At 43.6% G+C, this 12,695-nt stretch overlaps 1 protein-coding gene across 5 annotated transcripts in view; it reads right to left on the bottom strand.

The window, feature by feature from the left end:
* Window positions 1–8,588, bottom strand: part of HECW2 (HECT, C2 and WW domain containing E3 ubiquitin protein ligase 2) — a 349,247-nt gene extending 340,659 nt beyond the window's left edge. Inside the window, exons 1-2 of one of the 5 annotated variants that reach the window (XM_073880902.1) lie at window positions 8,416–8,588; window positions 7,051–7,153 (exon numbers count right to left, since the gene is read on the bottom strand). The gene's annotated coding sequence lies outside the window, so the exon portion shown is untranslated. Of the gene's footprint in view, window positions 1–7,050; window positions 7,154–7,602; window positions 7,685–8,415 lie in introns of those variants that run through there. The other 4 variants (XM_073880900.1, XM_073880916.1, XM_025894329.2 and 1 more) reach the window with 4 other exon arrangements.
* Between the last annotated feature and the right edge of the window lie 4,107 nt (window positions 8,589–12,695).

Genomic DNA, 12,695 nt, shown 5'->3' with positions numbered 1-12,695 from the left:
GTTCTTCAAAACTGTTCTCATAGGTCTTACTTTCAACCCGTGTCATCAGTTATCTCTGTGACTCTTCTCTGAACCCCATTCAAATGATCCTCATCCCTCTCACACAGGCAAGTGATGAGGTACACTTCTGGTCTTCCCTGACTACTCCGTCCAAAGGAAGCCTCAGTTACACTCCATGTTCTATCAATATCCCCCTCTACAAAGCACTGACCACACTTCCAACTATACTTTTTTCATTTTACTTAGGAAATATTTCAAATGTGTATTCAGAAGTTCACACAGTTCAGAAGTATAATAGCAGCCCATATACCACCACCCAGATTTAACAAATATAAACATTTCTGCATCCAGATTTAACAAATATAAACATTTCTGCCACATTTGCTTTGCAATTATATATTTATTTGTTTAACATATCCTTGTTGCCTGTTTCCTTCTAGATTCTCTGTTGGACCTGGGCAGGGCCATGTCTAATTACTAACCTCTTTTCTACCTATCACTTAGCATACAGCACAAACACTGAGAGCTCATATACAGCTCTCAATGTTTGTGCAACGAATAATGCATGAATGGCTTCTGTCCTTGAAGTAAATAATGGTAATCAATATAGAAAAGTTATTAGACAAAACGCAAAGACTCCTTAAGTTCAAAAAAAACAGAAACGAATCTTTATTGAAAAATGAGGGTCCAAATTTAAATGTGTGCTCTAACTGGACCCTACACATTAGAGTGGGCTAGCTGAGCAAGAAGCAGAGGCCCTCCCTTAGAGGCCCTCATCCCTCCTGCCCTGGGTAGCCCATGTACCTGCCTAATGACATGGAGATACAGGAAATGAGCTCATGAAGTCTCTTCTAGTTTAAAGATGCCAACTTAAAGATGGAAAGAACAAAGGAAAAGAGTTAAGACAGGAGGGAAGATGAGAGGGAACGAGGGAGGAAGGCCTATGCACAGAGAATCCAAGACCACTGGAGATCCTTTCTTTTTCTAGGTTAGGCCAGGGGCAATATAGATCATGTCCTGAAAACTTCTGAGTATCAAGTCCATTTGTCTGGAATGAAGTCAAGCCTAAGGCAAAAATATATAAAAGGTCATGTCCAACTGTTAGATTTCTCCACCTCCGTCTACCTGTACCCCATGCCACCCAGTATCTTAATCAAAATCCTAAAAGCCTAGGTTCCTCCCGGCATGGTTCTCTACATGCTCTCAAATACCACAGATACACTTGTACCCTCTCCCCATCAAAATTAGTGGGTCTAAGTTCTATTTCTTTGTGCTCTTATTCTCTCAATGGGTCACAAAGAGGAAATGTGGTTATTATTTAAAGGACTGTCCATTACCGAAAATATAACCTTCTTAAAACCCATTATGGTCAGTGTGGATCTCCAACTTTGTCTAATGAAAAAATTTTAGTCCTAAGATTGTGGCAGATTGTTCTATTTGTTAACAATTCTTCCTTCCCTCCCTGTCCTTGACATCGCTCACTGTGGGCAGAGCATATTACTGAGGTATGCCACTTGCTGTAAGAGAAATGGTTTCTCATCAGCATCACGACAAAAACATTTCTCTTATTCCACAGATAAAATATTGTATGTGTACCTTTCCTCTAAACAGCTAGCCCAGGTCAGCATGGAGAAGCAGTCTTATACTCCCTGCCTGTCACTTTGCACAGCACACTCATATACTCAGGGGATGCAATTTGGCTGTACCCAGTTTTTGTTCTTTCTTTTAGTATTTCCTCAAGATCAGAAGGCACTACATCTGCTCTGTCAATGGAGTAGCATGCAGACTGGCTTCTAGGTACAACTCCTTTTCTTTATGAAGCTCTCACCTTCTTATATGAACATGAAAACGAGTGCTCTGTAAGTCCTGCCCCTGGAGCAACGTTTCCAGTCTCAGTAATGACAGCCAAAAGAAAAATCTCCTCTCTTTTAGCACAAGTTTTCAGCGATAAATGAACAAAGCATCATCAAGCGCTCTTCCCGGAACAAATGCCAAGAGCTGATTCATTCTCTGCATGACCTCAGTGGTTTCATCCAACCATAAAGTGAAATATCTCCTAGTATGTACTTGATAGTAATCACTCTTCCACACGCTACTCCACTGCTCTTAGGCAACAAACAGCCAACCGTGTCATTTGACAAAGGAATTCTGTCAATAACTTCTGGTTTCTCTTTGAGGACAATATTTGTCTTTAGCTATCCGGCCGATTTTGCAAGTGTCTCTTCAATAATACGACTCATTCTTACTTTTACTACACGAGTCCTTTAATGATGCTGCTAGAGTGTTCTCGTCTCTTACCTACCTCTAGCAATATAATATGTTAATTTTGTAATGGAAAGCATTATTGTGTGCTTGCCCTGGAAAACGTCAATGTATAACAGAGAAGCCACTGTGCTTTGTTTGAAAATGACACCAAAACATCCATGGCTTCATGCCACTATTGGACAGTTTCATAACAGGCAACGACAGGGAATGAGGAGCGAATGGATGGCAAACCCAAGAAAAAAAAACAGTTTTAAGCAAGTCATCATCATACTTCCATTAGCACTTTTCAATTCTAGTTACTGTTTTGAACTCCTCACTCTCACGGATTCCCTTGTTTTTATACATACAGATCTCACATTTTATATTTGCAGTGGGCTTGAGTTCTCTAAGTATGTTTAGGACATTTTCACACTTCGCAGAACCACTTTTGAACCACTGATCTGTTTTTGCAAAATGGGGATACAATTTAAGAGTAGCGACAACCAAATATATGCTATTTTAACAAACAAGAAGCAAATGACACAAAAAGTTTATTAACCAAGATGAAGTGCACTATTTATGAAATGTACGCCATATTGACCAGTGCAGGCTTCAGAGCACAAAGACAACTTTTTAAATATTATAAGGAGTTTTAAGAACATAATGGGATTTCACCTGAAATTGTAATCACTCTTGTATCTTAAGGTCCTATGCTCTGCCCCCCCATGCCACTTTTCTGATTTCATTTCCAGCTCTCCTCAGCCGCCCCACCCCATCCGTGCTGGTCTTCTTGCTAATCTTTATCACACACTTCAGGCTTTCACACGGGCTCTTCCCCGTGCCCAGAACATTCCCCCTCAGGTATGTGCACCTCCTTCAAAGTCTTGGCTTAAGGTTAAGGTCTTTTTCTCCATGAAGGCTATTCAACTACCTTGATCCTATTCTACGGTCCCTTTGTTCCAAAGTATGTACTTCCTCCTAGCATATTATTTTTCATTTTTTTTACTTATTACTTATTCATTTTTTTTACTCTCTTTATCTGTCTCCCATCCACCCCTCCACCCCAAAATAATGAAAACTTCACAAGGGTAGGGATCTTTTGTTTTATTCATTGGTACATCCTCAGCATCTAGATCAGATACTGACTTCTGAAAGGTGCCCAACAGTAGTTGAATGAATGAATGAATGAATGAATGAATGAAATTTTTTCATTGCTTTTCCTTTCTAACCACCAAACTGTCTGCAGATCTTTGAGAACTAAACAGAAAACGAGCACCATCACAGGTTTTTAAACAAGAATTATACTAACAGGTTAGTATTCGAACTACACAAGGTCAGGAGATGACTTAAAGTTTAGAGAGGCTGGATGCAGAGAGTTTAGTTTTAAAGTCAGTCCATGAAAGAGCTTATGAAGGCCACAATTTTCCAAATAACTAAGCATTCTTTAGTGGTTTATTTCAATTCCACAGGACACATATCTATAGATAAATGATCAGTGTTCACGTAAACGTATACACATACACATATATGCATGCACACACATAAACATATATGCTGAGCAAATAGAAGACGCTAAAGATATTTTTCCATCATATGGGTATTGTTCATATAAAAGCTAATGACTTGGGTCCTACTTAAGATGGCCATACATCATTGTTTTCCTGGGACAGTCCCAGCTTATACCTGTTGATCCAGTGCCCCTTCCAGTTATTATTCCCTCTTACTCTCAAATATGTCCTTGTCTGGACAGAAGAATTACCTGTCACCCTACTTATAAAGGAGATACAGAAATTCCTTCCTATTCAGGCATGCTGACCTCAGTTTTGAGGATCTTAGTGGAGTGGGTATGCAAAAGGTGACAACCATAATTAACTATAACACCTATTGGCCAGCACTGCAAGTGAACTATTTCAAACAGCCAATTCTTCAGCAAAAATCATACAACAACTGTTGCAGAAGTGGATGCCACAAGCTCCAAATATCTAGCTTTGGAACCCAAACCCCTACCAGGTCGCCTGCACAATCTCAAACCCCTATGAGAATTTTCGCACGGTGAGGAGGCACACCAAGGTCTTCTCTGTAAGCCCTCCATATGAAAAGCTGAGACCCAAACCCAAGACTGGTGTCAGAAGAGAAGATTGAAAACAAAGGTTCTTCTATTATGCTGTGGCCCAGAGAGCTTGGAAACTAGAAGAATGTTGAGTCACGTCTTCACAACAGCACTTGTGTTCTGAACTCTCAGTAAATATCCCCAAACTGGACCAAACACCAAATCTTGAAATTTGCATTCACATTTGCAAGAGCCATGCATCCGACAGGTCTACAAACAGGTTTTGTCAAAGCTCTTCTCCCAAGTCCCAGGAGTTATCCCACTTCCTGTCAGCCCGCGGTAAATGGGCAAGTGTAACTCTTCTCACTCTTGAAGACAATAATAACACAGGCTTAGAGCCATAGTAGACACTTAACAACTTAAGGATAAAAATATTTATTTCCTGTATGTGTAAACAGATGGCAAGCAATCAATGACCTCATTCTTCGATCTTCTATCTTCCTATTTTTTCTGTATGTATTTTCTGGTTTAATTTTTTTTAACCTTTCTTATCTTTACATATAACAAATAAAAGACTAAATGAAGCAAGACTCAAAATCTGAAGAGAGGAGGGCGTAGTAAAGAAAAGTCAAGGTTCCTTAACATCTAGGATGACTGTATAATTTATCAGCCAAACCAGGGCACTTCTAAACGTGAAAAGGGATGCTTCTGATAACTAACATAGGTCAGTAGGAATAAGCTGGGACCACTGTAGACAAACTAGGAGTTCTGGTCACTCTCCTAATTTCTTATTTATATTCCCATACAAAAGACATCCTGTGTGTAAAGAAGTAACCTCGGCCTGTGTTGGATCCACCGAACTTCAAATATAGCCCTCTCTCTTTCAGGGCAGGCCTGGCTTCTGACAATGAAACTAGAAATGTTTTCACGCCATGCTGCCATTCCCTATCCAACACACCATGCAAAACTGGTTCCATTTTTACCCAAGAAAATAAGCCACACACGAGAATGTGGATCCAGGCCAGGCCCATAGCAAGCCCCAGACCTGGAGCCTTGGGTTTCTCTTAAAGCAACACTTCACAAGAGAGACAGCAACCTGGGGAGAGGGTACACAGATCCAGCCACAGATTTAACAAGTATTTTGAATGTTAGATCTTTCGATGCTAGGGCACCCACTGAAACTGGACACAGCCCAAAAGCCACCTCTGCTGCAAAATGCATTCACCCAAAAGGTTATACCACCTGTCCTCAATTACAGGTAACAACTTTAGTTTCTTTGTCTTTTGCTGAGATCAGGGGTGAAAAGGGCTTTGAAAAGAATAAGAAACCATGTTTTTCTCTCAAGATCACATTGCCCAAGTTAAACAGAGCTAATGCTTACTTTTATTCCATACTTCTTATTCAGAGGGGTCAAATATCGCTCATGTTCTTCATCAAATCTCGTCCTGTAGCTGGTGAATATTAATTTACTGGGATATCTTCCCTCACAATCACCGAGGGAAGACCAGTTTTGCAATCTACAGCACATAAAGAACCTATAATGGTGGTTGGAGCAGAAAAGCTCCAGCTGGCTTATCTCAAATGCTCAGAATGACTTTGATTCTTCACGGACTCCACAGTCATTCATAAAGATTCACTGCCAAAGGCTGCCCAATGTTGTGATAGAGGCAATGGTAAAGCAAATGTCTTAGGCTAAGTAATTACAGAAGTTGATTCTATCCATAGCTGAGAGTCTGGGGGCAAGTGCTAGAAGTTAGGGAATCACCTGTCATAGAGATGGTGGAAGAATTCATGCAGATTGGACCAAAGTCCTTCCAGCTAGGAGACACTATGAGTCCAAGGGGTCATTTGTTGAAATGAACAAGACCTAAGAAAGTTATGACTCTTTTCTCCCCATAAGTGGTAGGATAATCTTAAATTCAAAGACATTTTTGCTAAGAAAACTGTCTAAACTGCTTCACATGATTACAAATGAGACCAAAATGTGCCAAACAAATAATCAAAACAAACAGCTTAATGATGACTTTTAAAATGTTCAAAGAAAGAAGAAATTAACTGGTTTAGGAGATCGGATGGTAAGGTTATGTCTCCTTTGGGAGATCAAAATGATGTCTTCCCACCCCCCACCCCACCCTACCCCTCTTCCAAACAGTGAAGTGGATAGTTTCTGAAAGATACAATGACCCTTTATGCCTGGCTTCTCTTGTCTGCTAGGGATGCCATCTGTCTCCCACACTATATAAACAATCCCTGCAGGAATCTTCCGATGACCAAACAGATTAGCAAACTCCAGATTTTCACACCATTAATAATATCCCCATCCAGATTAGGCCTCTTGCTTTAATAATGCCAACGATAAGCCTAATAACTGATCCTTCTGTTTATAGGGACTGTGTGTCATTTTAAAGATAACCTCTCAGAACATACAGAGCCATCTGTTGGGGGGGGTGTGGGGGAAGCTCTCTCTGGGCAACGAAGAAATGAACCCTTGAGGGAACAGAAGAAATAATAAAACAAAAATCATACTTGTAAGACAAACGCATACATGAAATTTCACCAGGTCTAATAGAGGACGCTAATTACATTAAAATCTTTTTCTTCTAAAAGCCAAAGTACAGAAAGGTGTTCAAGAAAAGACAAGATTCACACTTTGACAAAGGTGTACATACAGCGAAAATTCAGAGTTTGCTTGACTCTGGGGCAGTGACCGCAGAAACAGACCAGGAAGGCGTAAAGCCTCCCAGAAGTTTGCCTACCGTCCACCTCTATCTATGATGATCGCCGATGCTTGCCTTCTGGAACTTTAATATCGATCCCTTGTAACTCTGTGAGCTGTCTTGTCTCCAAAGACTTCCAACTCTAAAAGAAAGAAACGTGCCTGTAAAGATGTTCCTAAAGTTGATAATTATCAAGGAAAACCACTTGAGCACTGCAAAGGGAGGAAAAGACAGGCAGGCAAGAGCCAACCTCTGCAGTCGCACGTCCTCGGAAACGTCTACGTCTAAATCTGCAGCCCCAGTTTCCTCCAGGCCCCAAGCCCCAGCAGAGGATGTTCACTATACATTCCTAATCAAAAAGAAATGAAGCCCCCTCTCCCTCAAGGGATGCTCAAATGGACCCAAAAGTCTCAGCTCCCTGGGGTAATCAAACCACGAAACACGTCCCGGTGCCTCTCACCAGCATTTCAGGGCAGCGGAAGCCGAAATGTCAAATGAATGACCGCGCCGGAGCGCGAGGAAGGAAAACAAAGCCACCTTCCGCGGTCCCGTACCTGCGGCGCGAGGGCCGGGCGCGGGCCACGCACTCACCTGGGGCTCGGCGCCGCCGCAGCCGCCGCGGGCTGCGGGTGGGAACGGGGCCGCGGGGCGGGAGGGCGCCCCCGCAGTCGACCCGACCCGGGGCCCCGGCGCCCTCCGGCCGGTCCGCGCGCGCCGCGGGGAAAGCAGGCGGCCGGGGGCGCCGCCGCGCGTCGCATGCAGCTCCCGGCTGCGGCGGCCGCTGCCAAGGGTGCCAAGGGACCCTGCGCTGCCGCCCCCGACCCCGCGACCCGAGGCGGCGACGGGAGAGACGCGGCGCAGGAGCAGAGCGCTCTCGGCGCGCCCCTCAGCGACTCTTCCCGCCGCCCTCCGCAGCGGGCTGGGTCTCCGCTCGCCTTTGTGCTGGCATCTTCCTTCGTTCCCAGCGACACTCGGAGCTCCTCCGGCGGCTCCGCGCAGCCGCCCACCCCCGGGTTACGCCGCGCCCCCCGCGCGACCCGCCGATTGTGTCGAGTCAGCACCAGCCGCGGCGGGGACGCGCGAAGCCATGTCTCCAGCCCGCGCTCGAGAGGGCGGCCGGGGGTCCGGGCGCCGCGGGTAGGTTTACTGCCGAGCTCCGCGGCCCCAGCGGGGCGCGGCGCGTCCCCGAGCGACTCCGCGGCGTTCGGCTCCCTGGCGCTCGCTCTCCTGGTGTCGCCCGCGAGCAGCGCGCCGGCCCGCCGGCGTCTCCCCTTTCGCCGCTCCCCGCCGCGTCGCCCGGCCTCCCTCCCGCCGCCACCTTCCTCCTGCCCGGCTGGCCCGGGCGCCCGCCCCAACCAGCCCCTGCGCTCCGGCCCTGGGAGAGCGCAGGGCCGGCCCGCTCACCTCTGGCGGCGCCGGCGCCCCTCCCGCTAGACGCCTGGGCAGCATCTGCCCGCACCTTCCTGCGGGGCACTTGGCTGGGGGCTTCCTGCACGTCGGGGACCGGGGAAAGGGAGGCGGGGGACCGGGGGAAGGACGGGAGAGACAGCCAGACCTTGGCCAGCCGGACCTCTTGAGGAAGGTGCGGGAGAGTGGGGCGGGTGCTATTGGGCGGAGGACGAATCCCGAGGCTGCGGAGGATCCCGAGCTGCTCTCCTGCGACGCCGAAGGACATGAGGGTTCTGAGAGGCGCCGTGGAGGAAGGAGGAGACCCTCTGAGGTCATGCAAGCAGGACTCTTCCTAAATCCTACTGAAAAACTGAATGGAGGAGTGTCATGCCTCGGTTTCCCCAACTGCAAGGGCAAGACGGTAATACTTATGTCACCTATACGGGGTGTGGTCACAATTAAAAATGGATTATTGGAAGCGCTCCGAGCTACTTTGCCTAAAGAGGGCACTAAATTAAAAATTACTGTATTAATACTTTCAGCTTTCTATTTACTTCTTCTGTAGCATCTTCATTGACTCAGTCCCACTTAGGGGAAAGACTGAAAAAGCCGAAATGTAAGGCTATTGCCCCCTATGCATGGTATCTATCCAGATGTGGGAAAAAAGATGTACTTGATTTCACGGGTTAACAACTATAGCCCTGTGGAAGAAGCTCCCAAACATTGCCCCCTCCCCCCAAATAATGGATATCCATTATTTTGGAATTTTATGTGCTTTCTCTATTATCCATCTCTCCCCCTTCTCTATTAACGGGAATTATATTTTCCTTTGGGAACCACCCCTCCCCCTTGCCCAGAAGTCCTTATGGTTCAGGATCATGACACCTCCCATTCTCACTTCTCAGAACTGACCAATCATCATATTCCAGACCATAGTAATTGGTTCTGGGATGGGTATGTTGGTCCCGGAACGCCATCTGGGGCTTTTGCTGAATCAGTTCAGAAAAAAGCAGCTCTTTTAACTAGGATAACTAATAAGCCACTAATAACAAGTACCACCACTTGAAGAAAGCCAACTTCAAGGGAAGGAAAGCTGAGGGAGAGAGGATGATGTCTTTTGAGCCTCAGGAGGCAAATTTGTCTGTACCCCTGATGCCAATAAATCCCCTTACTCTTAATTTCCTTAGATCAGTTTCACTTGTGTTCTGTCCCTGTCATAAAAAAAGCCCTGACTCATTATTCCCAGAGATCTATCCATTGCCAAGCTATTCCACAGAACTGATGAACCCCCCAGCACATGGCAAAAAAAAAAAAAAGTCCTATTTTTGTTCCTACTGGAAGAATCAGGAACCCAAGAGATCCCACATGATGTTCTCTTTCTACAACTTGCTCTAGACCCAGCAACCCCACACCTGCAAACCCTTACCCTCCTGTATTGATTAACCACTATGTTACAATCTTGCCTTAAACAAAAAAGCATAAAAATAAATAACACTAAAATAGATCATTATTGCTGCCCTTACATTAAAAAAAAACTTGTTTTTTTTCCCTTACCTAAAAACCAGCCTCATCTATCTTTAAAATTTTTTAGATGTCAAGCATAAAACCTGAGGCTAAGGCATCAAATAAGATTAATAGCAAAGTCATCCTAGAATCTCAGATTTCCAAAAGTGTGTAAAGGTTAGGTTCTTTCACGCTGTACTCCCCATCACCACCAATACCTAATTTGGGTCTCCACTTCACAGGATCCGGGGCAGGTTCTCACCTAGCCTTGCCTTGAACCATTCCCATAAAGAAAACTCATATTTCACTTGCTGGTCAATTCTATGTTGAAACTGACCTAACACTAGAAAATGATTCCTAATATTGAGTCATCATACTTTTCCCCTCACAGCACTCCAAGTACAGAAGAGAGACTTGTGGACCACTTGAATTGTGTCTTCCAAGATCTTCACATGGCCCTTAGATGCTTATTATCTAACACTGTCCTAACTCTTCACCATACTAGGTTACCTCCTTACTAAGGAAATGCTCAAGTTTATGTACACTCCCCCTGAAGTGTAATGTCCAAAGCTGAACCCAAAGGCAGATTCCAAGAAACTTAAACTCCAAGCTCCTTCTAACACCATAGGAGGGGTCCAAGAAGTATGTTCACATGGCTTTATATTTCTGTAAGGCTTTGGAGGTAAAATATTTTAATCTCGAGACTGCTGTGTCTTTTCAGCTAACTTCCTTTCTGTCATAATTTTCTTCTATCTGGAAACATCAAAGTGGTTGTGGGCATTTTGGGGATCTGTCTAAGGGGAAGTTGAGTTTGTTAAATGGAATAAATATGTGGGGTCTGTGGGCATTACAGCCCATAGTTAAAGTGACATTTATTCCAGCTGCTTGAATCTGCTTGAATCCAGATCCATCTGGATCACCAGGTGTTGTGACAATAAGGTGGAGGGCCAGACACCTTATCAGCTAATGAATGTGTCCCTCAGGATCCAGCACAGAAGTATACAGGTAATGGGGTAGACAATATTTAAAATACATGGATCCAGAACAAGAATATGGAGGGGCGCCTGGGTGGCTCAGTCGGTTAAGCGTTGCCTTTGGCTAAGGTCATGATCCCAGGGTCCTGGGATCGAGCCCCACATCGGGCTCCCTGCTCAGGGGGAAGGCCTGCTTCTCCCTTTCTCTCTGCCTGCCACTCCCCCTGCTTGTGCTTTCTCTCTCACTCACTCTTTCTCTCAAATAAAATAAATTTTTAAAAAATTGATATTAAAAGGAATATGGAAAATCCCCCCACATCTTATTATATGGGAAAGAAATTTTTCCATATTTGACAACAATCTTAAAAATGTATATGGCTTTTCCAGTAATGACTGGAAAGAAACTCTTCTAAACTATCAATAATAAAAACACATTTCAGTCAACTATGCTAATGGAAAGACTGAGATATCTATTAATGCCATAGAACAACATGTGACAGAATCCTTTTTACATGAAGAAGAAAACAGAGAGTACGCAAAGTGTAGGAAAAAGTATGATAAAATGTATTAGACAATTATTTTCAAACCATGGTATTTTTTATATTTGATGATGTCTGATACTTGTGAATGGATTTTAACTTACAATCTGTTGTGATTTTTTAGTTCTAAATACTGTTGTGTACTTATACATTGTTTTCTTAAAAAGGCTCTGAACTGTGTAATCTTCAGACTCCAAAAAACATGGATCTATCCCCTATTGAACCTGATACTCTAAATGAGGCCTCATCAGTATAGCAGCATTCATGGAGTGGGAGATTCCAACAGATATGACTAAGTACAATAATGCTTTGAGAAGTCCATTTCTGTCATATTTCATCAATCAACCATTATAAAGAAATGAATAGCTAATTACAGCTAGGGAGTTGGGGAATAACTAAAGGATGCCCATTTGAATGCCAAAATATAACAAATATATTACAACTTTTCTATAATTTTAAAGAAAGTATACCAGACCTAACTGATTCATTATTTTCATAGTGGCTATGACTTATTTACTATGCTGTCATTCAGTGATGCCCTCAGGTGCTAGGTAGGTATAACATGTTTTTGCCTCTAAAACAATAGACTTAGATTATTACAGTTTTTCTTGTAGTGGTGGTACTTAAAAAATAACTTTCTTCTTAGAACCCCATATTTTTCCTACCTATCACCTTTTCTTTTATTGACAATCTTATCTCATTCTAAGTTCCTGCTTACGGCCTATTATGGAATCTATAGACTAGATATATATTCTTATTAGAACTTTGTCTAGAATGGATTGTAGGAGGGAGGAGGGTCAGTGAATAATGTACATGAGCTTTAGTGCATACATTTTGTGGCATCTATTTTGGTTGCTTGAAATCCTTTCACATTTTCTTCTAATTTCTTACCCATTACCAATGGTGAAAAACTCTGGATTGTCCCTTACATATATTCCTTATGTAAATATTTAATAACCACTTAATGTGAGCCAGGCATTCTTCTAAGTGTTGAGGATACAAAAGTGAGGGGAATAGATAAAAATCCCTGCCTTTGTAAAGCTTATATTCTCATAGGATAGGGAAGGAGAGGTCAAATAATAAGGTCCGGCAAAAAGTGTGAGTGTTTACAATGTCCATATATTCCTCTACCTTTTCCATTCTATTTTGCATTTAGGATAGCCATGTGATCACTGCTGGCAAATAGAATTTAAGCAACAATCTTGGTGTCACTTCTGGCTCTGGAGATTAAGAATCCAATGTGACTTCTCTCATTCTCTTCACCTTCACTGAAACCACA

The sequence above is a fragment of the Callorhinus ursinus genome, unplaced genomic scaffold, assembly GCF_003265705.2.
Source record: "Callorhinus ursinus isolate GAN/ISIS: 27379988/994484 unplaced genomic scaffold, GSC_fseal_2.0 scaffold2, whole genome shotgun sequence".
NCBI classification, from domain to species: Eukaryota; Metazoa; Chordata; class Mammalia; order Carnivora; family Otariidae; genus Callorhinus; species Callorhinus ursinus.
The sequence above is the reverse complement of the archived record's forward strand: the minus strand, read 5'-3'. Positions and strand labels throughout refer to the sequence as shown.